The 26,779-nt window shown below is 43.2% G+C and overlaps 1 protein-coding gene across 2 annotated transcripts in view; it reads left to right on the plus strand.

Annotated features, from left to right (window-relative positions):
- Positions 1-14,531, plus strand: part of kcna4 (potassium voltage-gated channel, shaker-related subfamily, member 4) — a 36,853-nt gene extending 22,322 nt beyond the window's left edge. For both annotated transcript variants that reach the window (XM_076998715.1, XM_076998723.1), the window contains one exon: positions 9,676-14,531. The gene's annotated coding sequence lies outside the window, so the exon portion shown is untranslated. The remainder of the gene's footprint in view (positions 1-9,675) is intronic.
- Positions 14,532-26,779: the final 12,248 nt, after the last annotated feature.

Genomic DNA, 26,779 nt, shown 5'->3' on the forward strand with positions numbered 1-26,779 from the left:
ACAATTGTGTCTCAGGGCCTTTATATAATAAGCAACAAATCAGTCTGTTGCTAAGAGCCTTGAGATGTCGTTAAAAACATGCCTTTTCACTCCATTATATCACAGATCAATTGCGCAAACTCACAATATTAAAGGAACGATAGGAAAATGTATGTAAGATTTGGAGATGGTGTCTTAAGGTGAATTTGGGATGAAGCCCTGGACCAGGTATTTACTCTGGTCAACTTATTGGGACTATTGCTTTATCATTAGCTTAGTTGTATAGCACTGGGTCCATCTGAACCAGTCATTTCAGCAATCAATCATGGACCATGACGTTGGCTTCTAATGAAATTAACCACCAAATAGGGGTGAGGGGTGGGGTGGGGTCAGGGGGGCAATGATTGAGTTCACCCAGTGATGCTCACCTACCTTGTTCATTCAAGTTCGCCAAGCTTGGACTAGCATCCACATCGAATATCTCTGTTTGTCCTCACAGACTAAACTCCCCTAAAGCCTAAGGTGAGCCTGCAGTATAGTGTTAGGATAATCCTCAGATTCAGTGACATGCTGCTGCTTAGGAGATTTCTGAATGGTACAGCAACCATTTTAGTTTAGTTTAGCATGCAGATGTACATTATAAAGCGATTGCTTGTAAAAAACCACATAATTTGTTCTGGTTTGATACTTGAACTTTAACCTAATGCCAGAGTAGTAGTTCCCACAGGATATTCTTGGACATTGTCATTTCGTGTGACGCAAACATGCCTTGTCGATGCTATTATTAATAGTTTGGTCGTGCTCCTGCTACATTCCTGGGTAACTTATTGAACCTACTGCTTTAATTGGGCTGTTTTTCTTAATGCGGCCAATCTGAGACTATAGCAAGCACTACTCTTCTGTCATGGCGTTCAATAGGCCTGCTGGAAGTCTCTTCTCCACACTTCTCTCACCCCACTCCAACCTGCCACTTCTTTAGGGCGTACTCACACTAGGGTCTGTGATCCGGGCCCGGGCACGGTTCCCTGCCGAAGCACGGTTCGTTTGGCTAGTGTGATCGCTCCAACCGTGCCCGGGCCCGGATCAGTTAACCGTGCTCGGGCCCGCTTGAAGAGGTGGGTCAGGGCACGATTCATGTGGACTCGGGCACGGTTCGCTTCTAGTGTGAGCGCTATCCGTGCCCAGGCCCGCTTGGTGCCTCGTCCGATTGGTTCATTTAGCTGGAACTCAAACATGACGTCAGTGATGCGACGCTCACGTTAAACAGTCATAGCGGCAAAGCGATTAGCAGACAATCGTTGTGTTAAATTATCGATAAATCTGTGCTCGCACCGTGTTTCTGCACTCCCAAAACGACTCAAAAAATACAATAAAAAGAGAATCGTGAACTCCATAGTGTTGTGCGAGCGCGCTTTTTTTCCAAATAAAGTCACGTTGTGGTGACATAAGCGTGCTCGGGCAGGTTTGATAAAGCCAGTGTGAGTGCAGGCCAGAGGGGGAGTGGGGAGGGGGGATAACCGGGCCCCAGCACGGAACCAGCAAACCGTGCCTAGTGTGAGTACGCCCTTAGTCATTGGACTGGTGATGATGCAACAGATCGTATGCATAATTTCATTAGTAGCTGATTATGGTTTGGTGTCACTAACTCTCACCTGGTTAGTGATTAGTTTACGGACTGGATGTATATGCACTTTTCACATATTAAGTGATGCTTCTTTATGGTACAGCTGTGTATGCTTTCTGACAGAGCTTGGTGTTGTGTTTAGTTTTAAAGTAAAACAGCTCATTAGCATGTACATGCTTGCATCTTTTCTCACACATCTTGAATATAAACTTTCAGTACTATTATAACGATTCAAGTCACTTTGGATCAGATGCAAAAAGCCATAAACGTAAGGGTAAATATAAACTCCACTTCAAAGTAGAATTGCTTTACTACAGTCATGGCCTTAAGGTATCTAAACCTGCATGTTAGATCAGTCATAAGAAACTCAGCCAGCTGTCTTTCAGGTCATTTTTTCTCTTCTGGCTGAATCTGGCTTTCCGTACAGATACATTGTGTAATGCAATATTCCTGTCATTTACTGGTGTGTGTTTGATATTAAAAATATTGGGTAGCAGCATGGCTTAATGTTTGGTGTGTTTGTTTCTCAGCACTAGGGCCACAGGGTTGAGTACCTATCTGGGTGGAGTTTCCATGTTCTCCCTGTGTCTGCGTGGGTTTCCTCCGGGGCCACCGGTTTCCTCCCACCAGTCCAAAAACATGGTAGCTAGGTTGATTTGATCTGTGTATAGATCCAGTGATGGTTGGTGTCTTAACCTCCTCCCTTTACCTTGCACCTGGTGCAGTCCCCCACGGGGCTCTGGGCTGTGGACGCTGTGTGAAGACTGGCTACCCCGTCTCATCTGTGTGTGTGATTTGATTATAAAGGTGATTTCTGCCTGTAATGCCTCCTTTGGGTTTGACAAAGGCGTTATATAAATGTAACTACCAATAATAAACCTTTAATGTAACATTACATACTGAAATATGTTAGAATTATGGCAGTTATAATTGTAACGTTCTGCCAATGTTTCTTTATCCTGGGCGGTGGAAGACCAGCGAAGGTTCTGGTGGCAGGGCGTGAATGACATTAGCTGTGGCCCGTCTGGCGCATTAGCGCTGCTCCCCTCCGATTGGGATGAAGGTCAAGAGAAGCATAAAAACCCGTGCGGGGAAAGAGATGAGAACGGGGCGGGAAATGACTGCCCTGATCAGTCGCGTGGCAGATGCGCTAGCCTGATTGATGAGGCCAAACGCGCTTCATAAATCTTCGGCACGACGATGGGAAACACAAGCTGAGACTGACACGCTTGCCTCTCCACTTCAGCTCCCTGACAGGCCCGCCGCTATAACCAATCACATATCGACATTTGGCTAAATCACGAGCAGGTTGGCTGGGACCCCGAGCTGACATTTAAGGCAGGTTTGATTTGAGAATATCGCACGGGGCTCTGGATCACGGGGATTGAGCAGACTTAACGTTGGCCTACAAAAGAGAAATTTTGCATATCTGAAGCCAAAGATCAAACAGGACTGATCGCTTGCATTGATTTATCTTGCAGACATTAAGTGAACATTCACAGAGACTGTAGACATGTCTAAAGAAAGCTCTGTAAAACACTTGGAATAATCATCAACTATTTGATCAGTCACCATTTCTAAAAACAACTTTACTTTGTACTGTCTTTCATAGTTACACACGCTGTATTATGCACATGTAAAGCAACACAGCCTGCAAAGCTCACATAATTAAGAATTGCTGCCTAAATATGAATGTTTGCTGTAGGTACATATATTTCAACTACAGTTCTCATCAGAAAGTCTTATAGTCAGCTCCAAAGAGAATAAAAAAGTGATTAGATCGTGAAGTAAAATGATATCTGATATCCTTATTTGGGCCTGTTTGGTTTCCCACCTGTGCATTCTGATATCCTTATTTGGGCCTGTTTGGTTTCCCACCTGTGCATTCTGATATCCTTATTTGGGCCTGTTTGGTTTCCCACCTGTGCATTCTGATATCCTTATTTGGGCCTGTTTGGTTTCCCACCTGTGCATTCTGATATCCTTATTTGGGCATGTTTGGTTTCCCACCTGTGCATTCTGATATCCTTATTTGGGCATGTTTGGTTTCCCACCTGTGCATTCCTTGGACTTGGTGCCCTGTTGCACATCACACATCACACTTGCTGCAGAATCATTGCAGCAGAACCCTGTGAGCTGCGGTTGGGTTCTTGTCCTCAGTACTGGCTTCACTTAAAAGTCCAGACAAGCGAGAGGAAACTGGCCCAATTTTTGGGAGTGAGGCAGAACTCCAATGGTACCGAACACCAGTGAAGCATGAAATTGTGGAAGCCTATAAAAGTGTTTAGGTATATCAAATTTACAGTTCCTTTTAATTTCCTAAAGTGCCAAACTGCCTGCCTGCTACAAAATGTATTGTTGAATTGATAATAATAGTTATTATAGCATTTTCTAATATCTCACTGGCAACACCGAGAAATGATGGGGAAGATTGGAACTGACCTAAAACAGCCTTGATGAATTTGTACTGCTTTTTTATAAACATTGTCCTTTGATAGCCTCAAATTAAAGGTAATCTCCAAAAAATAATAACAATAATTTTTCTCATTGTGAAACACTTTACCAAGTGTTGGTGAATATTCTTAGTGTCAGTAATGCTTTCTCTGCATTTAGTGTAGAGCCTCAAATGTTTTATGCTATACAGGAACACTGATCGGTTCTTATCTAAATAATGGATGAAAATGAATGGAGTAATGAGTTTATACCTTCTCAAAGTAACCTGGTTTTATCAACTGCACTCCCCAGTATCCATGTAGATATTATTGTCCTTGGTGTCCATGATTTATTGAGCCATATAGACTACTTGCTCTGTGTGCTGTTACTAGCATCTGTAATACCGGTGTTACCTACCCAAGGAATAACTACAACCATGTTTCCATGGTACCATCTATGCCCTCTTCTGTACTGCTTTTTGCAGCAAGGTCATTGGTAGAACTCTTAGAAACTGATCTGTCATCATTCTTTGTAGTGGCAAGCCACCAACAGCATCTGGGGACAACCCTGGTAAATAACCATCGACATAGTCCTTCAGCCCTAAGCATTCTTTAAAATCGAAATACGACCAGGTTTGGAATAGTCACAGGACACATTTAATTGTATTAAACAATATTACACAGTCCTAGACATTTGGTGGATTCCCCCTTTTTAAAATGCTGACCCTTGGGTCATCTTTCTGCCTCTAGAGAGTACTTGAGAATTCTGTCTTAAGTGCTGGCAGAAAGTGCAGTTTAATCAGCTTGTGAAAATTCACATACACTTTTAAATGCTTTCAGCAAAACTTCTGGCACTAGAGCACATACTGTGCATTCCCTGTTTGCCTGAAATAGGGTTAGTGTGTGATAACAGAAGGCAAGTGTGTCCAGTAAATGTGTGATCACATTTATGGCTTGCAGAAATCCACGCTTTGGAACATATGCATTTGCAGAGCAGTTTCTGCAAATGCATTGGCAAGTTTCTGGCAATTCAGCATTGATTGTAATGCTTAATACGATGAGTAAAGTGAAATTTATGTCTGTATCTAAGCATAGCACCCCTCGCAAATTCCAACACATTTAAGTTAGCTAAGAGGTTTCAATTTATTTTAATTGTACCCAATGGAAGACCTATAATTACATTATTAACAATGTATCTAATCAAACTGTACTGACAATTATGTCTGGCATTTATATTTATAGGTTTTAGGTTAGTTATAAGGTTAGGGTTGATGTTAGGGCCAAAGTTTTAGATATGAAATAGTTAATGTAATTCATTAATAATTTAATATTTAATATGTGATGGGTAATGTTGATGCTAGTTGCAGATGGCTGAATGTTAGCTGAACATCTTAAACCATCTGCAGTAAATTAATCATGGTGTAAGCAGAAGCCGAAAAAGTCAGCGTACTTCCAACACACTCAGGAAGGATGTTGCTGTGCCCTGTCTGTGAAATACACACTGATGTCCAAACCCTGGAGATTACCTTAACAAAGGCTCTCCTGTTGTGTTACACAAAAATTGTGAAATTGCTCCTGTGATATCGCTGTTAGCGTCAGATGTTGTCGTTGTCGATTTTTTAACGTTTCCGTGTCGTTGGCTGAGGACTAGTCATGTCCTTATTATGATATGAACCACCCCCCTGGCTGGTTCAGATAACTGCTACAGCAAGTATTATTTATAATTGCCGGTGGCTACTGTCAAAGGCACGGCTCTCTGCAGAGACAATGAGAGTGTCTTTGGCAAGATATCAATAACTGTTACGGCACATGGCGGTTCAAGTTGCGGTCTTCATTGTCTCTCTGAGCCTTGCGGTGCACCACTGCCAGCATTCGTAATTGATTACATACACTTCCACTGCCCTCTGTTCCCAGCCACTCAGTGTAGTGCACCCCAGATGTTGGAGATGCTCTCTGCCCACATGCGGAGGAGAGCAGCTTCACTTAACTGTGGTCTGGCCTCCGCCTGGGCTGCGGGTCTGGCATGGATGTCCAGGGCATTACATCTGGTCAGAACGAGGCTTCTTAGGCTCTCTGCAGCATACTAACACTATAAGACCTAAATATAGAGAATGTGTCTGTCTAAGAGAGAGGGAGAGAGAGAGAGAGAGAGAGAGAGAGAGAGAGAGAGAGAGAGAGAGAGAGAGAAAGATAGAGGAGAGAGAGATCCCTTACATGTGGATATTACTTTTATGAACTGACTTAGATTGACTTTCTCAAGTGCTATACATTTTGCAGCACAGGTGCACAAGAGTAATAATAAAACTAATGTATTTTATGTTTTGCAGTATTTTGGAATGTGAAAACACTGATATTTTGTAGAGTAGGTTCTTGTCTAGTAAGTAAACTATTATTTTGTCTGTTTGCATTGGCTATATATACAATTCAACTACTAAAGTCTAAAATCTAAAGTCTATTGTTTGAGCATGACAACTATGACCCCCAGTCAGACCAGGTTTTTGTTCTATTCTAATTCCCAACACACTTTGTCCTGCAGGACTTAATTACCTGTTGAATGTACATGAGAAGCTGGTGGAGAACAAAAACCTAAAGATTGGACTGAGAGCCCTTCAACCAGGGTAATTGGATTCTGATCAATTTAGGCCTGGGTTGGACTATCTCATGCCATGGGGGGGGGCACCTAGTCAAGTGCTGAACAGAGAAGATCACCAGAGAAGATTTTCGGAGTCTCATTACACTGGAATCATAATTGTTTCTGCACACTTAGGGCCACTATCAGTCTACACTCATACAAATAGTTAAAATGGAAGAGATTCAGCACAGTGGCTTCTGTCCAGGAGTGAGTGACCCAAAGCTCACTGGATGAGTGCAAGAGCAATCAGTCTTGAATCAAGAGGCAAAGAAGCGACATAGATGCTCCATAGAGATCTGCACACATCCTTTAAGCTTAACATCGTGAGTCTGACGGAAAAAAGAATACTAAAACAACAATAGTGCCTTTTCTATGGCAGGCAGTCCTAAAATTCTGCAGTACTGTAGAAAAAAAAGTACTGTAAACATAGGAGACCAAATTGGACCAATATACACATTACATCACCTCAGCTAGCTGTGAAGGTTTAGGACTAATTTGTTTTCTCGGGGCTTACAATTGATGAGGGACCGTTGAGATCCAAAGTGTACCAGAATGGCAGAGTGTGAGTGATGTAGTCTGCAGGTGCAAATCAGTAAGTGTGACTCAAACAAAAGAAATTCTGCATTCTAGAACAGCCAAGTCCTGACCTCAGTCCCCCTGAGAGACACCGGAGTGAGCTGAAGCAGGTCGTTCAACAGAGACAGCTCAAGAATATACATGAACTGAGTTTTGAGTTGAGGAACGGGCCAATCCTCCAATCCTCACTGCAATGCCGGATCAGAAGCCATTGTTTACTAAATATATAAGTTATTATATATTTATATATTATAAGTAATAATAAATCATATATATATATATATATATATATATATATATATATATATATATATATATATATATATATATATATATATATATATTATAATAATATATATTTTACATATATGTATAAAATATTATTTATTATTACTTAGATGAAGATTAGATCTCATCTTTAGTCATTCATGCAGAAATGCAGATCAATCAAGTGGGTTCGCAAACCTTGTAGGTGCCTGAGTGTGTTTGCACCTTCATGAACAAACCACTTAGTCCAACTACGGTATCTTACAGTCACTTAACATTTTACTGTACTAAATCATTGTACTAATGTCTCAATTTTTTAAACAAAAGCTTTTCCAGCAAATATTGATCTCTTTTTTATCTCTCTTTTATCGCTGAAATCCTGCAGTCATGTGCAGTGTTCTGAACATGTACAGTGTTCCACCATCTAACTCTTCATGTCTGTCTTCTTCTCATCTATTTACTAATCTGTCAGCCAACACCGAATCTTCTGGGGTTTTTTTTGCTGTGAGGTGGACGTGTATTTGTTTGTGAGACAGTTCGCACCGTCTCTCTCTGCTGAGATCCGCAATGATGCCTTCAGTTCCCAACACAGGCCCCAAACACCAGCCACCTAAAATTAGCCCCAGAATGAGACAGCTTGGAAAACAAAATTTGGCTGCAATTACTACAGAATTCCTTATTGAGTCATGTTTGGACTTACACAGCGAAAGGAAAATCTGAAAAATATCGTCTAGGGTGAAGGGCAGAGAGGAAACGGTGTGAGAGTGGTACTGGTGAGTGAAGGACAGGAAGAGAGAGCAAGGGAAGAAGGGAGAGAAAGAGGAAGGGAAAGTAAAGGAGGGAGAGAGCCAGAGGCTGAGCGAAGGATGTTTTATTTTCCGGGCGTGCGAAGGCTGTTTGCACGAGGCTGTTTGCAGTGGGGCCGTTATGGTGCAGGCTGACTCATTACATTCGGCCACGATAGGACTATATTCCCCTTTAATAGATCTCCTTTAAAACATCTGAAGTCGTCTGCTGCCTTTGCCCAGTTTGCTTAGAGCCCACTGTTTATTTTATTGTTCATTTTCTTGCTTTACTTCCACTTAGATGCAGTCAGCATGCAGGCAATAATGTGGATATATTCTGCTGCATAATTGTGTTCTAAGCAATATGCAAGAACTGGACATGAACGTTCATTCCTCTTGGGCTTAAAGTAATTGAACTGCAACCTCGTGGATTTACTGCAAGTCTACCGTTTGCACTTTCACAAACCCACATTCAGATGGTCACAAAATAAACAGTGGTGCAAACAGGTAATATATTCAGAGTTCAAATCAGCAGACCTTTTAATCCCGGTGAGTAGGTTTTTTAGTTATGTTGATGCTACTGCATTTCCGATGGTAATTTCCGATGTTAACACTGGATAACAAATGTTGAATGTGTGTCGAAATGACCGTTGTTGTGTGGTGTACTACAATGCTTGGTTTTGATTACTGTGTTTATGTGCGAAACACTTCTGTGTTTCTTAAACTGGATGAATCACAGAAACATCACAAATCCTTTAGAAATCATACACGTCTGTAATTGAGATAATTTCCTACATGACACAAGAAGAGTCCACTCAGAGTTACTCAACATTAGAGCAAATTTCTTACTTTCTCTCCCTTAATCTCTCTCCCTCTCTCTCTCCCCTTCTTAGAAGCAGGCCTCATTTCCTGACTGTGGTCAGGGGTTCATTGTGCTAGTGTAGCTTTACTAGCTGGTCCACACAGGCTGGTGGGGTACAGTTAGGTTTTTTCTATAGCAGTCCACTCCAGGCAGCCTCCTGTCAATCGGCCAATAGCTCCTCCCCAGTTACTCTGGCAAAGATATCATTACCTTTGATTAGGAATGCCTCATACATCAAAGTTTGAGAGTATTATGAATAATTTACAGTGAATCTGTACGTGATTGTTCCGGGGTGGAGGGGGGTTACTGTTTTACAGCACTGTAATGCACTGTTCTCAACTAACATTAAGAAGGCTGTATCCTACAATCTATCAGTATATTTACATATTTGAACATTACAAATAACTGAATGTAATATAAAGATGCAGTGTAATGTAGTGCATTCATATACTTTCTGAAACAGAAGCTGCATGTTCCTGTACGATTGCTAAGCGCTCTCTGCCTGTGTTCTGTTGCAGTGCAGTGTCTCGTCCATGGGAGTCCCGCAGCCTGTGAACAGTGCTCCCATACTAAGGACCCGCCAATGAGAACCCATGGCAACAGGCGTCAGGACTGAGCTCGATGGAACCCAAAGGCCTGACGATGTCCTCCCGAGAGAGACCACCTCTGGACAGCGGAGGAGAGTGTGGACAGTGCTGGCTCTCCCACCACCAGTAAGGCAGGAAGTCCATCATCAAGCCAGGCGTCACTCACCATTTATGTCCCGCCCCTGACAATTGCCTTAAAGACTCAGTACACTACATCTCTGCGCAGAGGGATTCCAAACTTATTTTTAAAAAATCAAAAAAAGAAAAAAAAAAGCTTGGCGTGTTTTTTTTGTTTGTTTGTTTTTTTTTTTGACATTTTTTCTTATGTGTGAATCTGTGTCTTGTACAAAACAGATGTGAATATTTTAATATAATAGAGAACTATATGTTTGGTTGTAATATGGACACTTGTTTCCGTTGGATGGGCTTGCTAATAGATTTGCAAAGCAAACAAGACTGTGCTCTCTCTCTCTCTCTCTCTCCCTCTCTCTCTCTCTCTCTCTCTATCTCTCTCTCTCTCTCTCTCTCTCTCTCTCTCTCTCTGCAGTGTCTAGTTTTTCTATCTCCTATTTGAACCGAAAGAGCAGGCTTGCAGGGCGTGAGCGTGTAGACCGGCGCCTGGTGTCAGTACGGAGGCTTCCCACGGCCTTTTGTTAGCAGCGTGTTCAAGCAGGATCAAAGCCACTCCACACCCCTCGTCAGCGGACTCGATATCACAGACACTGGGGTCAGATGCAGGGCTAGCACCTCATCTCATCACACGGCCCGTCGCAACGGTCCCCCAGGGAAAAAACACAAGGTGTTTAGAGGGTACGTCCACTATAGCGTCGGTGTATATAGAGTATTGCTAGCTGCCACTTAATATAAAATCACAAAATAGCAAATAGAGTTGCAAGGTGAGCCAGGGTTTTCTCAGGAGTGCAGACAGTGGGGAGACTGGTATAGAGGTAAAACGTTGGAGGAGAAACAGCGGCAGGTGTGATGGAGACCCGGGTGTGTCCAGCACATGGCGGTGGGTGTCTGGCCCCGTGCCACATACTCAGATGGCCCAGTCTGCTGTTGGCCACACTGCTGGGCGTGTGCATACACCACAAATATCACGTTTTGCCTCATCACAACTATCCGGCCTTTAAACTTCACAGACCAAATCAGCATGAAAAGCCCCGGGCGTGAGACATTGGTCTGACTGCAACTACAATACACAATAGTGCATTATGTTAATATTTCCTAATACATTTTGGCGTAGTACAGTACATCTGGGTATTAAACAATATGAGGGATGACCCAGTGTTTGGGACTGGGGCAATTTACGTGTCAACAGATAAAGTCATAAGGTAAGAATCTCATAAAAAAGAAGAATTTATAAATAAAAAGTTGAAATAAAAAATAGATTTCCACGTGTAAATGATAACAACATGGCAAACTGTTGCAGCACAAATTCATTTAAAGAGTACAACCTAACATCTAGTTATACCTCTTAGAATTAGTGGTCTTACTGTCCTGGGAACTGAGCTGTGATTGGTGGTGCTTTGGTTCTGACTAGTCCATATATAGGCATGAAGGGAGTTGCTAGAGGGTATGAAGCAAAAGTTCTTTGAAATGATTGGATGAGGCATAGATGATGTTCTTTGGAATGCATTTCCACGTCTGACTGTCATTATGAACTGAGCTGCTAGCCTATTTCATCAGAGTACTCAGAACAGCAACAGCCTTGGACGTTTACGCTGGGCCTCCATTGCTAAGGTATAGAGGGCAATGTTACAGAATTGGTGCTGATCTGAGCTCTTCCAAACAGTTTAGGCACCAGTTTAATCTACGCCTTTATCACCCCATGCTGTTGCCCTCACAGAGACGGCAGCAAATTACAGTATCACACAGTGACAACACAACAATGATGTGCTCACGCGTGCAGACACAGGAACGCTGCACTGCAAATCACCTCGTCATTTCACAAGCGTTTTCTACGTGGAGAAGAGTGGTAAAGATGCTTGTGAATATTTACAAAACATCCTATAAAATTCCCATCCCACAATTCTTTCTCTCTCTCTCTCTCTCTCTCTCTCTGTCTCTCTCACACACACACGCACACACACACACACACACACACACACACACACACACACACACACACACACACACACACACACACACACACACACACTCTACTCTCTGTCTGACACATTCAGTCATGCATGGAGACATGGACCTATGCATACAAGCCCACGTTCTTTTCTCAACCTCTCTCTGTCTTTCTTTCTTTCTTTCTTTCTTTCTTTCTTTCTTTCACTCTCTCACTCTCAGCACAAACTGCACCTGCTGCAATCTGCTCAGAATAGAGATAAGCCTGTCAAGAGATGTTATTGAAAGGATGTGTGGACTTTTCTTAAATGAAATATTTGAAGAGGTAGATTATATCTAAAAGGATGAAACGGCTGCTTTGTTGTCATGAAAATGCATTCAATTCATCTGTATGCAAAGTACTTTGGAGGTGTATTATCTATTTTTTTAAATCTAGCCTTGACTCTTATATAACCAAAGTTGAATTCAACTCCACTCTGTGTTTGGGACTTTTTCTTTGGAGATATAGACCGAGTGAGCTGCACAGAACACATGTGCAAGAGATGATGTTTATTTTGATGTGTCCTATTAAGAAGTCACACTCGAGAAAGTTCTACTTTTTTGACTGTTAGACATCTCCAGCTCCCAGACCCCATGTTTCCTTGATCTACTTGTCTTTAGCCTCTGTGTTTCTTCAACTGTCTGGTCCCTAGAGGTTATTTAGCAGCCAGTGAATGCTAGATCTAGCAACCATAGACTCTCTCTCTCCTCTCTTTCTCTCTCTCTCTCTCTCTCTCTCTCTCTCTCCTTCTCTCTCTCTCTTGTTCTTGCTCTTTTGCAATTGCACTTTCTGTTTCGTGTTCATCTGTTTCTGATAGCTGGCCATGCTCCTTAAAGCAAATGAGGTCCACCAGAATTTTCCATCTACCTGATGCAAAACACACGAGTCTGCTGTTCCTGGAGGGCCAAACACAGGGCGACACGCCGCCCTGAGCATTGTAGCCCCACTCACGTGCCCTTTGTGTGTGAATACGTTTCCTCAGGAGTGGATTTAGCGCTAAACATCCAGGAACCGAGGTACAGAGTAAGGAGATGGTGGCCTGCTGGGGTGGAGTTCTGTCTGGGGCTGGAGTGTCTCGCCCCGGGCGACGTGTCGCGCCACATGCTGCGTACATGCGTGTGGCACAAATATGTAAATAAATACACTAGCAAAATAATGATGTCACCACGGCACGTAGCTCTGGGCAGCCACCAGCACACAGAGACAGTTTCCATCCGAATGCGACGAGCTCCTTTCTACGCTGCGATGCAATGTGCATGTCTCTCATTCTCGTACATCCAGTCAATAGCCAAGAATTACCAACCATCCGCAAGGGGTCTGTGTTAGCATGGATTGTCAAGCAAACAAGCAAGGAAGACGATGGTGTGCTGTAATGACACGCTGAAGCAAAGCAGCGCCGTTCACGCAGAATATTCCGGAATGATTTGATCAGCTGATAGCTTTGTTGAGATATTGCTTTGCTTGTTCAAATGATATATGGGCCTGTCACTTCTGCTAAATAATTTGTCTGATAAACAAACAAATAGAGGTAACCCATGGTGAGGCAATTTCTTTTAACTAGACAGCCTTCAAAACATTTATATCGATGATACAACACACAATACCACCAACTCAGAGTTATGACTAACTGAACATATCAGTATGTTTCTCAACCATAATGACCTTGTGTTTAGCAAGCACGTATCGAACTACTGTATATATACAGCACCTGTTTAAAGTTTAAAACTTCACTAAGCAACTTAAAACTTCTAAAACTTCTAAATTATCGTAATATTTGTAAAGACTAAAAATGAGCTTTTCTTGAAAAATAGCTATAATTTATGCACTACATTCTATTGTATGGCCTGTAGCATAATGACTATTTTAGTATAACCTATACCTGCGTGACTATATTATGTAGACCTACAAGGTATAACTAGAGAGGAGATATTTTCCATTAGGCAAGGAAGTACTCCAATGGGGCAGAGTAATGCACATGGGATCCTTATGGCTGGCTGCTCCCTCCTCCTCGCCATGGTAACAGAAGGCAAGCCAAGCACTGTTCACCGGGGAAGATCTATTTCAGCCGGCCGATCATTTTACCGCCTCTATCATATCATATGCCTCCGAACTCATCCTCTGTCACCTGTAGAAACAGACTAGTGCGCCAAAATACTCCTCACAAGCTCAGCATGCCGGAAAGGCCGGTCCAGGCTGCTTTTGGTGGTCGACGTGCACGAGAACCCCTCCCGCTATCCCTGTACGCCAGTCTGCTGGCTATTGGCATTGTGTGTTGTGTCATCTCGAGAGCCTCATCACTAACGCAGAGTACAGCAAGGCCGTGATGAGCGTGCGCTGCTCTGAGCGCTGGGAAGTGTATAATACGGTTAGGTGAAAATCTCCAGGCGTACCGTTCTTCATGTGCGTTCAGGACAGTCTTGCCTTTTCCTTATGCATGAGGCTTTGTTTTTGAGAACTGTGCATCCCGGTTGTGTTTGTGTTAGCACCCACTCACCCTCCTCCTTCACGTGATGCTCCGTTATTTTTGGGACCCTCAGATTTTCTTCTTCACTATTTAGATTTTTTTTTCCTTTCTTTTTTCATCAATTGGTTGTCTGAGTTTTTCTACCTTCTTATCATTTTGTAGGCAGCAATATGAGATGTGATGGAAAATGGAATTATGTGCAATGTTTAATAAAAAAAAAACATAATATATTAAATAAAAAAACAACAAACTTGCCCTTTTGTCTTTCTTCGGTAACTGGTGTTCTTTAAATAATCTAATTGGACTAAAATAATCAAATGAAGTCAGCAGGCCCATACTCACTTTTTTTTTAATCCAAACTTGACACATGATTGGACAATATTATCCAATCGTATATTGGATAATGATAGATTTTATATTGGATATGTTCATACATTTTTGGCTAGCCAGGCTCAATTTAAACAAGGCTTGGTCTGTGTGTGTGAGTGCGTGCGCGCAGGTGTGTGTGTGTGTATGTATGTGTGTGTGTGTGTGTGTGTGCATGCATGTGTTTGTGTGTGAGAGCGTGCGTGCGTGTGTGTGTGTGTGTGTGTGTGTGTGTGTGTGTGTGTGTGTGTGTGTGTGTGTGCATGCGTGTGTGTGTGTGAGGGCGTGCGTGAGGCTAATGAGAACAAAGAGCCCCATGATGATGAGACATTTTCTCCAGCGTATGCGTCCTTATGACACCGGATCCCGTCACTTGCATGAGGCTTTAAATGTTTAAAACTGATGCAGAGAGCAGTACTCACTGAACCCACGTGTGTCTTTCAGATGCCAGAGTCCCACCTAAGGCAAAAACAGCTGAGCATCTCTCTCTCTCTCTCTCTCTCTCTCTCTCTCTCTCTCTCTCTCTCTCTCTCTCTCACAGTAAGCTATAAAGGAATGTGGTCCTCTGCAGACAGTTTAAGGGTATGGACACGCACATGTACTGACGACCTCCTTTCCCCACACACAAACACACACACACACACACACACACACACACACACACACACACACACACACACACACACACACACACACCTTACTTACGCCCTCTATCCCTTCACGCTAAAATAAAGACACATTAATTAAGCCCAGTCTCATCTTATAACAGTTTGACTTCAGTGGCCAAGACACCAGTAGCTAGAGGACGAAGGTCAACAGGTACCAACGCATGGGTGACCTTTCTCTTTTAATTATAGAACTCCCTTCTCCCTCCTGACTCTGATGTTTACTGTAAACTGCTGAAGTTCGCATGAAAAGAGGCAGACTTGTCTTTGTGTGTTTGTGTCCACCTTGAAGGTCGGTGCTAGTGGACTCTGGGAGGAGTCCACGGGGTGGTAAATCAGAGTCAGAAGCTGCTATTTATACAGCACAGCCCATCAGAGCTGTCTGGAAAAGTGGGTGAGCTTGCCCAAGAATCCGGAACCATCCATGCGATTTCCATTTTTGCATTCCCACTAGCCACTGTGCAACACCATTTTGTGACACACACAAACACTACGCCCCACAAGATACAAATACACACACAAACATTCAAAAGCATCCACACAGACAAACACATTCACAAAATCTTTTTATAGGTAAATAATGTTTGGAACCAATAAGGAAAAAAAAAAATATATATATATATATATATATATATATATATATATATATATATATATATATATATATATATATATATATATATATATATACGGTTCCTATATATATCAGCAGAAACTCGAGGAGGATGGGAATAGATAGATCACTTTATTAATCCCAGAGGGAAATTCAATTATTGCAGTAGCCCAAGGTGCAGAATGCAAGAATGTAAACACAACAAGTACTAAAAACCTAGCAGATTACTTGTTTTCTTAATTAATGAGGAGGAGCAGGAACCATCATGGGAGGACAAACCCCTGCACAGTTTGTACAGTACGTACCACCAGCAAATGGAAGTGGTTGGAATGGAGAGACCCTACCAATGGCTGCAAAAGGCTGGGTTGAAGGACAGAGGTACTAATCACAGCAGCACAGGAACAAGCTCTGAACACAAGATCAACAGAGGCTGGGATCTACCACACCAGGCAGGACCCCAGATGCAGGCGGTGCAGAGAAGCCCCTGAGACCATCCAGCACATAACGGCAGGATGCAAGATGCTAGCAGGCACCAGAAGCAAGTGGAACACAATAACCGTGCGGCTCGTATACAGGCTGGACATTCAGAGGTCAGAGCAGGGTACAAAGTGGTGGAGAATGACTGAGCTAAGATCAGGGGCCATGACCCCCAGAACATGGAGAATGGCTCCAGCAGTTCACAGGAACAAAATCTGAGATCTCCATCCAGAAGAATGCAGTCCTGGGAATTGTTAAGATACTGTGCAGGATTCTTGAGCTCTTAGAGCTCTGGTACAGTACCGGAGTTAGCAGAAAAACCCCCCACAAAGAGGAGGGCAAGTTGGGAATAAATAACTTATATGGGGGAGAAAAATCCTGAAATATTCTACATGGGCACCAGGTTAATCTCTCTCCAATGTCAAAGTGTCGAAATGTTTTCCTTTCACTCAATACTAAATACGCACTTATACACACATGCAAAGGCTCTTCACTATGCTTATGGAACATGTAAGCCATTGCATTCACTTAATCACAGACCACATCCATGTCTGATTCAACACAGAACAGAGTGCAATGTCTCTGCAGCAGTCGAGGCGTGCATACCTCTCACTGTACTACGTAATCGTCCTCCAGGAAACTCCAACTGAGAATCATATGATCGTGCATAACTCCCCATGAATGGTAACAACAGGCGTTAGGCAGTATAGTGAAGTGTTAAGTAAGCTCTGTGGCGCAGGGCTATGAAGCCTGTATCTTCCAGGAATAGGCCACATGGCTCAGAGGTGTAACGTTAAACCAGAACAATAGGCCAGCACATGGTGGGCATTCTGAAGCTTTCGGGCTGCCAGGGTGCCTGCTCCCGGGGCAGAATGCCTCAACCCAGATCCAGTGAAACCCAACACCCCAGTGTGCTACTGTCCCCCGAAACTGGACACCCTCCAAAAGCCCCGCTGCGTCCTTCCTTTGACCCCGCTCCCTGTGACCTCTTGAGCCCCAGCTCACCCCCTACAGTGTCATCTCCTCATCTTTCTGAAACACCCCTCACGTGACGTGTGACTTTCTGTCCAGCCTGCCTGCTTGACTTTGGACGGCGGTTCCCTGCAGTGATGCCCCTGTCACCCAATTGGCCTGTGTAGGCAGTGAAGAGACCAATTAAACGGATCAACTTTCATCAAACCTTTGATAAGCTGAAGCAAGGCTGCAGAACCAGACCCTCCCCCAGCTGAAACGGGACCGCCAATGCACATTTTTATATTTGCAAAAACTACCTGCGTCTGACACTGCATCGAGTCGTCTCAATGACAGACTAACCCTAACCCTAACCCTAGCTTTAATTTGTGTTTAATTGCAATCACACTGCAATCTATAAGATCGTTTGAGCTTTTTCCCACTGGGCTAACCTCACCAGCTGTTAAGGTCACATTCAAAATGCTGGCAGTGTTCCAACAAAATCCACAACATTGAGAACTTTGTTTACAGGAAAGTGAAGGATTTCTGTTGAATAATTTGCTTCCACCGGTGAATTAGATAGAGGTCTACAAAACACTTTTGTAATAGCTTGGATAGAATAATAGATATTCTCTGACTCCATGAGATACCAGCATGGAGTTAATAAATGGAATAGCATCCTCACTGTGAACCATTCTCTGACCTGACCGAGTCTTGAATGCTGCCGTGTCCAGTCCAGCACCAGTGGTCATTCGGTCAAGAAGTAGATAAATTGCTGTTGACATTAAACATATTTAGAATGACTCAGAGAGATGAGTTTGAGAGACTGAGGCAGGGGTCATTGCTCTAGTGTGTCACTACCCACGGACTCATCATCGCCGCTGTCCCTCAGTCACTGTCACAACTCGGCTACGGTAGGATTATAACCTTAGGTTGTTAATACAAAGTCAAAGGTTGACTTTGTATTAAAGGCTCAAGGAGGAAAACTTCAGCGACATGCTGAGATTCTTTCCTTCCAGTGTAGTATAAGGTTTAAAAAAACAATCCATTCAAAGACGGAAACAACAAACCGGTGCGTGTAAAAGAGGGAGATGGAGAAGGGATGGAGAAGGGATGGAGAAGGGATGGAGAAGGGATGGAGAAGGGATGGAGATGGGATGGAGAAGGGATGGAGATGGGATGGAGAAGGGATGGAGATGGGATGGAGAAGGGATGGAGAAGGGATGGAGATGGGATGGAGATGGGATGGAGAAGGGATGGAGAAGGGATGGAGATGGGATGGAGATGGGATGGAGAAGGGATGGAGAAGGGATGGAGATGGGATGGAGATGGGATGGAGAAGGGATGGAGATGGGATGGAGATGGGATGGAGATGGGATGGAGAAGGGATGGAGATGGGATGGAGAAGGGATGGAGATGGGATGGAGAAGGGATGGAGAAGGGATGGAGATGGGATGGAGATGGGATGGAGAAGGGATGGAGATGGGATGGAGATGGGATGGAGATGGGATGGAGAAGGGATGGAGAAGGGATGGAGATGGGATGGAGATGGGATGGAGATGGGATGGAGAAGGGATGGAGAAGGGATGGAGATGGGATGGAGAAGGGATGGAGAAGGGATGGAGATGGGATGGAGATGGGATGGAGAAGGGATGGAGATGGGATGGAGATGGGATGGAGATGGGATGGAGAAGGGATGGAGAAGGGATGGAGATGGGATGGAGATGGGATGGAGAAGGGATGGAGATGGGATGGGTCCGATGCCCTGGCAGGGTGCTGGTGCGGACCGGGAGGAGGGCGTGGAGCACCAGCCACCGTGCTGTGGGCATCTACTGCAAAGATCTCACTCAGGGCAGCTTGTGGCGTCATGTTCGACGTAGACAGGTCTCGACACTGATGGCTAACCGTCAGTCGGCAGATGGAGGCCAACTGTGGTGTGACTTGGTACTCCAGCCGAGGAAGTAAGACCCCAGGTTTGAGAGCTTGGTGGGGGGGGGGGGGGGGGGGGGGGTGAGTGCTCTGGATGATGGCTCTGGGAGTAATGGCTCTGGGCATATGGGAGGTGGGGGTTGAGACCCCCCAGTGAGAGAGATGACGAGGGATGAGGGCTCTGGGTGAGAGGGGTGGGGGTTTAAGGGGTCCTGGGTGAGGTTGGGGCAATAGAGTGTGTGTGTGGTGGGTGTGTGTGTTGGGTGTGTGAGTGTGTGTGTAAGAGATCTGGATGAGGAAGATATGGCAGCCTGGGAGGGGAGAAATGGGCATGGATGCTGGCAGTGAGATGCACATGAGGTGTGCAGTTAAATTTCTATTTGTTGTCATGGAAACTGCCAGTGTGAATCGTCTAGAGGGGAAAAAAACAGAAGTGGAGGAGAGGAGAGAAGAACAGAGGAGTGAAGGAGAGAGGAGAGGTGAGGAGAGAGGAAAGGAGGGGTGAGGAGAGGTGAGGAGAGAGGAGAGGAGGGGTGAGGAGAGGTGAGGAGAGAGGAGAGGAGGAGTAAGGAGAGGAGGGGTAAGGTGAGGTGAAAAGAGAGGAGAGGAGGAGTAAGGAGAGGAGGGGTGAGGTGAGGTGAGGAGAGAGGAGAGGAGGAGTAAGGAAAGGAGGGGTGAGGAGAGAGGAGAGGAGGAGTAAGGAGAGGAGGGGTAAGGTGAGGTGAGGAGAGGAGAGATGCCACATCTCACTGGGGGAATCCCTTTTCTCTATTTCAGGGATGAGGGACATTTATTTGATTGGAACGATGAAACCCCAAGGGCAGAAATATGCCCTATTGCTATCAAATCTAAATTTTGCCTAATTAGAAAAGTGATTTCTTTGGAAGCCAGAGCTTTGCAGGCTCAGTGTAAGTAGGTTTTCAAAATGCTTTCTGTGAAAGACTGGAGGCATTAAAGATTATTAAAGATTATTGAGATTAATTCAGATTACTGAGTAAAGCATCAGTCATGTACAAATGGCATCATGATGCAAATATTCAAAAATTTGTGCATTCAGATAATTTACATTTCCAAGGACAGGAAATCTAGTTATACTGAATTAATTTGCAAAAAGATTACACACTAAACATTCAGGCATATAATACATTTATTTGTGACATAAAGAAGTTTCTATGCACAGATACAAAATGCCTGCTAGAACATACATACACCCTAACCCCTACAACGTCACACACACACACACCCTGATCCCTCCAACAACATACATACACACATAAATAAACACACTTAGGGGGAGGGCACATATTTCCCATGAGTCTTTGGGGTATATGAGTGTCAGGCTGTGTCAATCATATGCTGCAGATAATTCCATTTGCTAGTTTGCCCTTTGAAGTGTACAATGCACCAGACCCTTTTGGTAAAGGCCTCCATCTCACAAACACACACACACAAACACACACACACACACACACACACACACACACACACACACACACACACACACACACACACACACACACACACACACACACACACACACACCTTACAAAGGCTTCTGCCAGTCATGCGAGCTAAAGGCTCAAGCCAAACAGTGGGAGCAGGTCTGATATTTTCAGCCCTGACATCACTGACCTGCCCGTGTCCTCATTAGTCATGGTGGGACACACACACACGTGCGTGTGTGTGTGTGTGTGTGTGTGTGTGTGTGTGTCTGCGAGTGTCTATCCAAGAACAATTGGGTTAAATTTCAGAAATGAAGAGTGAAGATGAATGTTCACTTCTGTCGTCACAGTAATATATTTAATGTGCTTAATACTTAATCACAAAACAAATGCTCTGAAAACCTTAAGCCAATTTACAACTAATAGCTTCATACACAATCATTAGTTTTAATTTGCATATATTTGCCATTAGATCTTTCCACAAAAAAAACCTTATTAAAGGAGACATTCTTCTGGTGTATGTTATTTTAGAGTTTCTAAGTAAGGTTTATTTATTAATTTATTTGTCATTTATATAATTTTTTTCATTTGTTTGGATGATAGAATCTGTTTACTTAATCTACCTGTTCTACAAACAATGCATGCATGTGTGTGCCTATGCATGAATTTGTTTAGCTGTAGACAGTGTTGCGAATAACGCCGTTAAAAAGTAACGGGATAATATAATTAGTTACTTTTCCTGTCGTTACAACGCCGTTGAAGTTACTGGTCATTAAAAGCGGTGCGTTACTACATATTGATATACTAATGCGAGCGGACCACTGCCCAGGCTAGTGAGGAGTAACAGATCCCGATAGGTCACAGTTCTCGGTGTAACACCTGTTTAACTTAACAAGTCAGTAAGCGATTGGCTAAGGCAGCGTTATGATAGCCAATCAGAGCCAGTGTTTTTACACGTTATTTAAGAAAATACTTGAAGTTCCTGAATGTCTACCAGACTGGGTATTTGATTTATTTAATTAAGAATAGAGGTTTTATTGTTAAGTTTACTTCTGTTGTAAACAAACCGGTTGTCTCAGGTTGAGAGAATTTAATTTAATTTCATAGATGTAAATGCACTTTATATAGTGTAACTGTTTACTTTTGCTTTTTTTTTTTTCCAAAGATTTGGGATTTTAAAGGATTTTATCCTGCACTGGTCTGTGGATGTGCAATAAATATCAAAAGTTAAACAATTTTCTGATCTACTCATTTCAACTGACTGTGAAAACTGCTTTAAAAAAACTTAATTAATTGGCATATAACCTTTTTTAACTGTAACGCAAATAGTTACTTTCCCTGGTAACGAGTTACTTTTATTATAGAGTAATTCAGTTACTAACTCAGTTACTTTTTTGAACAAGTAGTGAGTAACTATAACTAATTACTTTTTTAAAGTAACGTTCCCAACACTGGCTGTAGAGTCTAATGTTAAACTGTATTGCTGAAGGACTCACCCTCCCATAACTCATCCCTCCTGTGGGGCTGAATACCTTACAGCCATGAAGCATCACACTACTCAACCTTACAGAAAAGGGGGGGAGCAGTTTCCTGTGGGATCTGAGTCTCTCTCTGTTAGTCTCACACTGCTGGAATACCAATTCATTCATCAAAGACTGAATACACACACACACACATACACCATGCGTGCACACAACCTTCCTTTTTTGCTCTCTTGAATACAAAAAAATATCGGCTGTGACCATAGGACAGTCACATCCTTTTCTTTCCTCTTTTCTCTCCATCTCTTTCTGTTTCGCTTTCTGTTTCTTGTGTGTATTACAATGATTGAAATCCTTTCTGATTGACTGTGCAACCATGAACCAAAGATTTACTTATTTCTTCCCCTCGTGAGAAACCCCAGCTAAAAATAGCTGCCCTTTTTCCATCATGTTTGTTTTCTTTCTCCCCCACTGACATAAATAGACTGAATTGGTTTGCAGAGAAACAAAATGCATCCTCCAGTTGGAGAGGCAAAGACTTTGCCTGCAAGCCAGGGCTTTGCTTAAAACGAGCGCTGATAAATTTAGCAGGCTTACGTAACCCTTCCTCGGTTGGAATCATACTGATGAGGCAGAAACTGATATTTATTTCATTCTACAGAGCTCCCGTGCTAATGAATCGCACTAGGGCCTTGAAAGTGTCACATGCGGCTAGTTAAATGACAGGCGGCAGAGGAACGGAAGCTGTCCACACACTGGGTTCTACACACTGGGTTCTACACACTGGATTCTACACACTGGGCTCCACACACTGGGTTCTACACACTGGGTTCCACACACTGGGCTCCACACACTGGGTTCTACACACTGGATTCTACACACTGGGCTCCACACACTGGGCTCTACACACTGGACTCCACACACTGGGCTCTACACACTGGACTCCACACACTGGGCTCCACACACTGGGCTCTACACACTGGACTCCACACACTGGGCTCCACACACTGGGTTCTACACACTGGGCTCCACACACTGGGCTCTACACACTGGACTCCACACACTGGGCTCCACACACTGGGCTCTACACACTGGACTCCACACACTGGGCTCCACACACTGGGCTCTACACACTGGACTCCACACACTGGGCTCCACACACTGGGTTCTACACACTGGGCTCCACACACTGGGCTCTACACACTGGACTCCACACACTGGGCTCCACACACTGGGCTCTACACACTGGACTCCACACACTGGGCTCCACACACTGGGCTCCACACACTGGGCTCCACACACTGCCTTCCTCATGGACATGGCCGCCTGTTGAGGGTCTGCTGGGCTGCAGAGGACTCAGGGACAGAATAAAGGCGGGAACACGAAACCTTTTTGCAGGTTTGGAATCTGCTCGTGCTTTTCATTAGCACACTGTTTATTTTTTTATTTTTTTAATCCTCCAGGACAAATTGAGACAGTGTGATTCTCTGGGGTACCCAGAGGCATGCTGGGGAGTTTAGAAGCCATGTAAAACATGTCGTGTGTGCAGATTGGACCATTTAAATGTACTTGGTTTGGTATTGGCTGATGTAATTTGAGTGCCATCTTCTGGTTGTTCGTTGATGGAAGTAATGACAAGCTCGGCTCCACGGCAGCATTCATTTGCTTCTTTTCGGTATTAAACATATTTCAGTCCTATGTCTAGCAGGTTTTACTCTAGACACCAGAATTTGGTGAAGTGGATGGGATGTTTTAATATAAACCAGAAGCAATCAGGAAAAACAACTCTGTTGAGATGTTGAGGAGTGGTGGAAATGGCGATGCTGTTTCAGCAAGTGACAGCATCTTCTCCCAAGGCAGAGTGGTGATTGGTGAAACTAGCAGATTTTCACTTTGAGGAAAGTGCACAAAACGTTGAAGCTTATTTGGAAACGCTAGAGTGATCTTTCAAAGCAAAATTTAGTCGAATGAATAGGAAGAGAACGTTCATATTTCTCAAGAATGAGCAGTTGTCTAATGTATTTGTGTGTGCTATTGAAACTGCCAGAGCAGTCAAACAAGGACCTGCTTGACCTGTTAACAACACATTACGGGACTTTATGACCTGTTAACAATACATTACGGGACTTTATGACCTGTTAACAATACATTACGGGACTTCATGACCTGTTAACAACACATTACGGGACTTTATGACCTGTTAACAATACATTACGGGACTTCATGACCTGTTAACAACACATTACGAAACTTTATGATCTGTTAACAACACATTATGGGACTTTATGACATGTTTACAACACATTATGGGACTGTATGACCTGTTAACAACACATTACGGGACTTTATGACCAAACAATACAACTTTCACCGGAGAAATCAAGTTGAAGAATGGAGAATCAATCTGTGTTAGATAACGTTGGCTGCTATGTGCGATTTCGCATGATTTCTAGATGAACCTCAGCATGATTGTGATGTCTGTGCTTTAAAGAGCAGAGCTGAAAGATTGCTTGCTCAATATTGCTCACAGAAAAGATTTAACCCAAGCTCTTGCTGTTGAAATGAGGCTGGTGTTTGAAGTCACTAAAAGCAGTGTAGAGCAGTTTGCACCAGAAAGACTTTCAAAGCCCATATAGTTGAAAGAAAAAATGTCGAGACTTAAAGAGGAAACATAAAGGCTTGATGTCATGGGGAAGTTATGTTACAGATGCAGAGGGAAAAAGCAAAACTTTACAAACGCAGACAGGGAGCAGCTGGGGGTTTGGGGTTGCTCAAGGGCACTTCAGCCATGCTTACTGCTTATGGTCCCTTATGGACCCAAGCCCATGTCACTAACCTTTACGCCACAGCTTCCCGTTATTAGGGGCAAATGCAATATCATAGGTGTTACAGTCCAGGATCAGGTTACCAGCTGAGAATGTAGAGAATGGGGATAAGTAGAGGAATAAATACACAAGCTAATAAGAACTAAACAAGACATGGGTGAAATTAATAATGGGCGGAGAACTAAACAAAGGGTGCAACTCAGAACGAAAACATAGAGCACATGGAATGAAACCAGGAAGTACAGCAAGTTACTAAAGTCACAGTTAACTAAGGAAAGAAGGAAGCTAGGGAGGGACAAGCAGGACAACATCTGTATCTATATTAACAGAAAGGTTATACAAAAATATAGGTCTGCAAAATTAAGTATACCAAATAGTGTGTTAAAGATCTACATGTCTACAAAGATCTACAAGACCCACCATTTTGTAAATGGTAATGGGCCAGTTTTACAATGGCATAGAGAGAGTAATTTATTGCTTTGATGGCATCCAAATAACTGGTAGGGTGAAAAAACTCAAAGAGGTATTTAAGAGGTTACAAGCTCACAGTCTTAAAGTCTAATGAGACAAGTGTTAATTATAGATGCTACGGGTATCCACCTGATTGTTGTGGGTGGTTAATTCCTAATTTATTCATAATAATCCATCACATGATAGCTCTTTGACACAGAGCCAAAATGGTTGTGGTCAAATTAATGTTTATAGGCAACTGAAGAAACGCAGTCTAAGGACATGTTCATTACAACTCTATGCCACTTATTTTGGCGTGTAATGCTCCTCCCACAGGAGTCTCTGTGGTCATGCTAGTTTACAACCCACTGCTTTATCATCCATAATGCTGACAAAACCAGAACAGAAATACTAGCAAATAGAGATGGAGACGTTGGTGTCATAAAATTCGAGGAACACCTTTATGGTAGAAAGTTCATTTTACTGACAGATCACAAGCTGTTGCTTAATATTCTTGGCCCCAAGACAGGTGTCCCTGTCCAAGACAGGTGTCCCTGCTTTTACAGCAGCCAGAATGCAGGAACAGACTCTAATCCCAGCAGCGCTTACTTATCAAATAAAGTACAAAAGCTCCCACAAGCATAGCAATGCTGCATTGTCCAGGATTTCAGTAACTTCCAGTTAGGATGTAGTCTCAAATCCAGTATATAGAAAATATTATATTATATTTATATTATACTTGAAGAAGTAACTGCAAATTAAACTGACAATGATCCTGTTGCAGGAGTCAAAAACATTGCAATGCCAGCATAATCAAAATGTATACAATGACAGTTTGAACTTACTAATACCTGAGAATGTGCAGGGCAGATTGGTGTAGAAATTACATGAATCCCATTGGGTTATTGTAATACACATGATAATAGTAGTTTTCTCCACCCTGCGAATACAGCTTGAGCCAAACATTTTATCGGCGTCCTTTGCAATTTCTGGTGCGGTGTTGTGGTCGAAAGCACATGGTGTATATCACCTAGCCAACTGTGCTGGGACTAGTAAAACATTTTCCTACTGAACGGTCATGATGAAACACACCGCCTCTATAGTGTGTGTTCAAGCATGCTGGTAAGATGGAGAGTTTTCACCTCGGGATAAAAAATCACTGCTGGCACTGCACCAATCTGCCTTGGAGGTGGGGGTATCTCTGTCTTGTTTACACCGGGTACATCATCTGTGCCTTGGCAACCTTATTTCAT

The sequence above is a fragment of the Brachyhypopomus gauderio genome, chromosome 1 (assembly GCF_052324685.1).
Source record: "Brachyhypopomus gauderio isolate BG-103 chromosome 1, BGAUD_0.2, whole genome shotgun sequence".
Taxonomy (NCBI): Eukaryota; Metazoa; Chordata; class Actinopteri; order Gymnotiformes; family Hypopomidae; genus Brachyhypopomus; species Brachyhypopomus gauderio.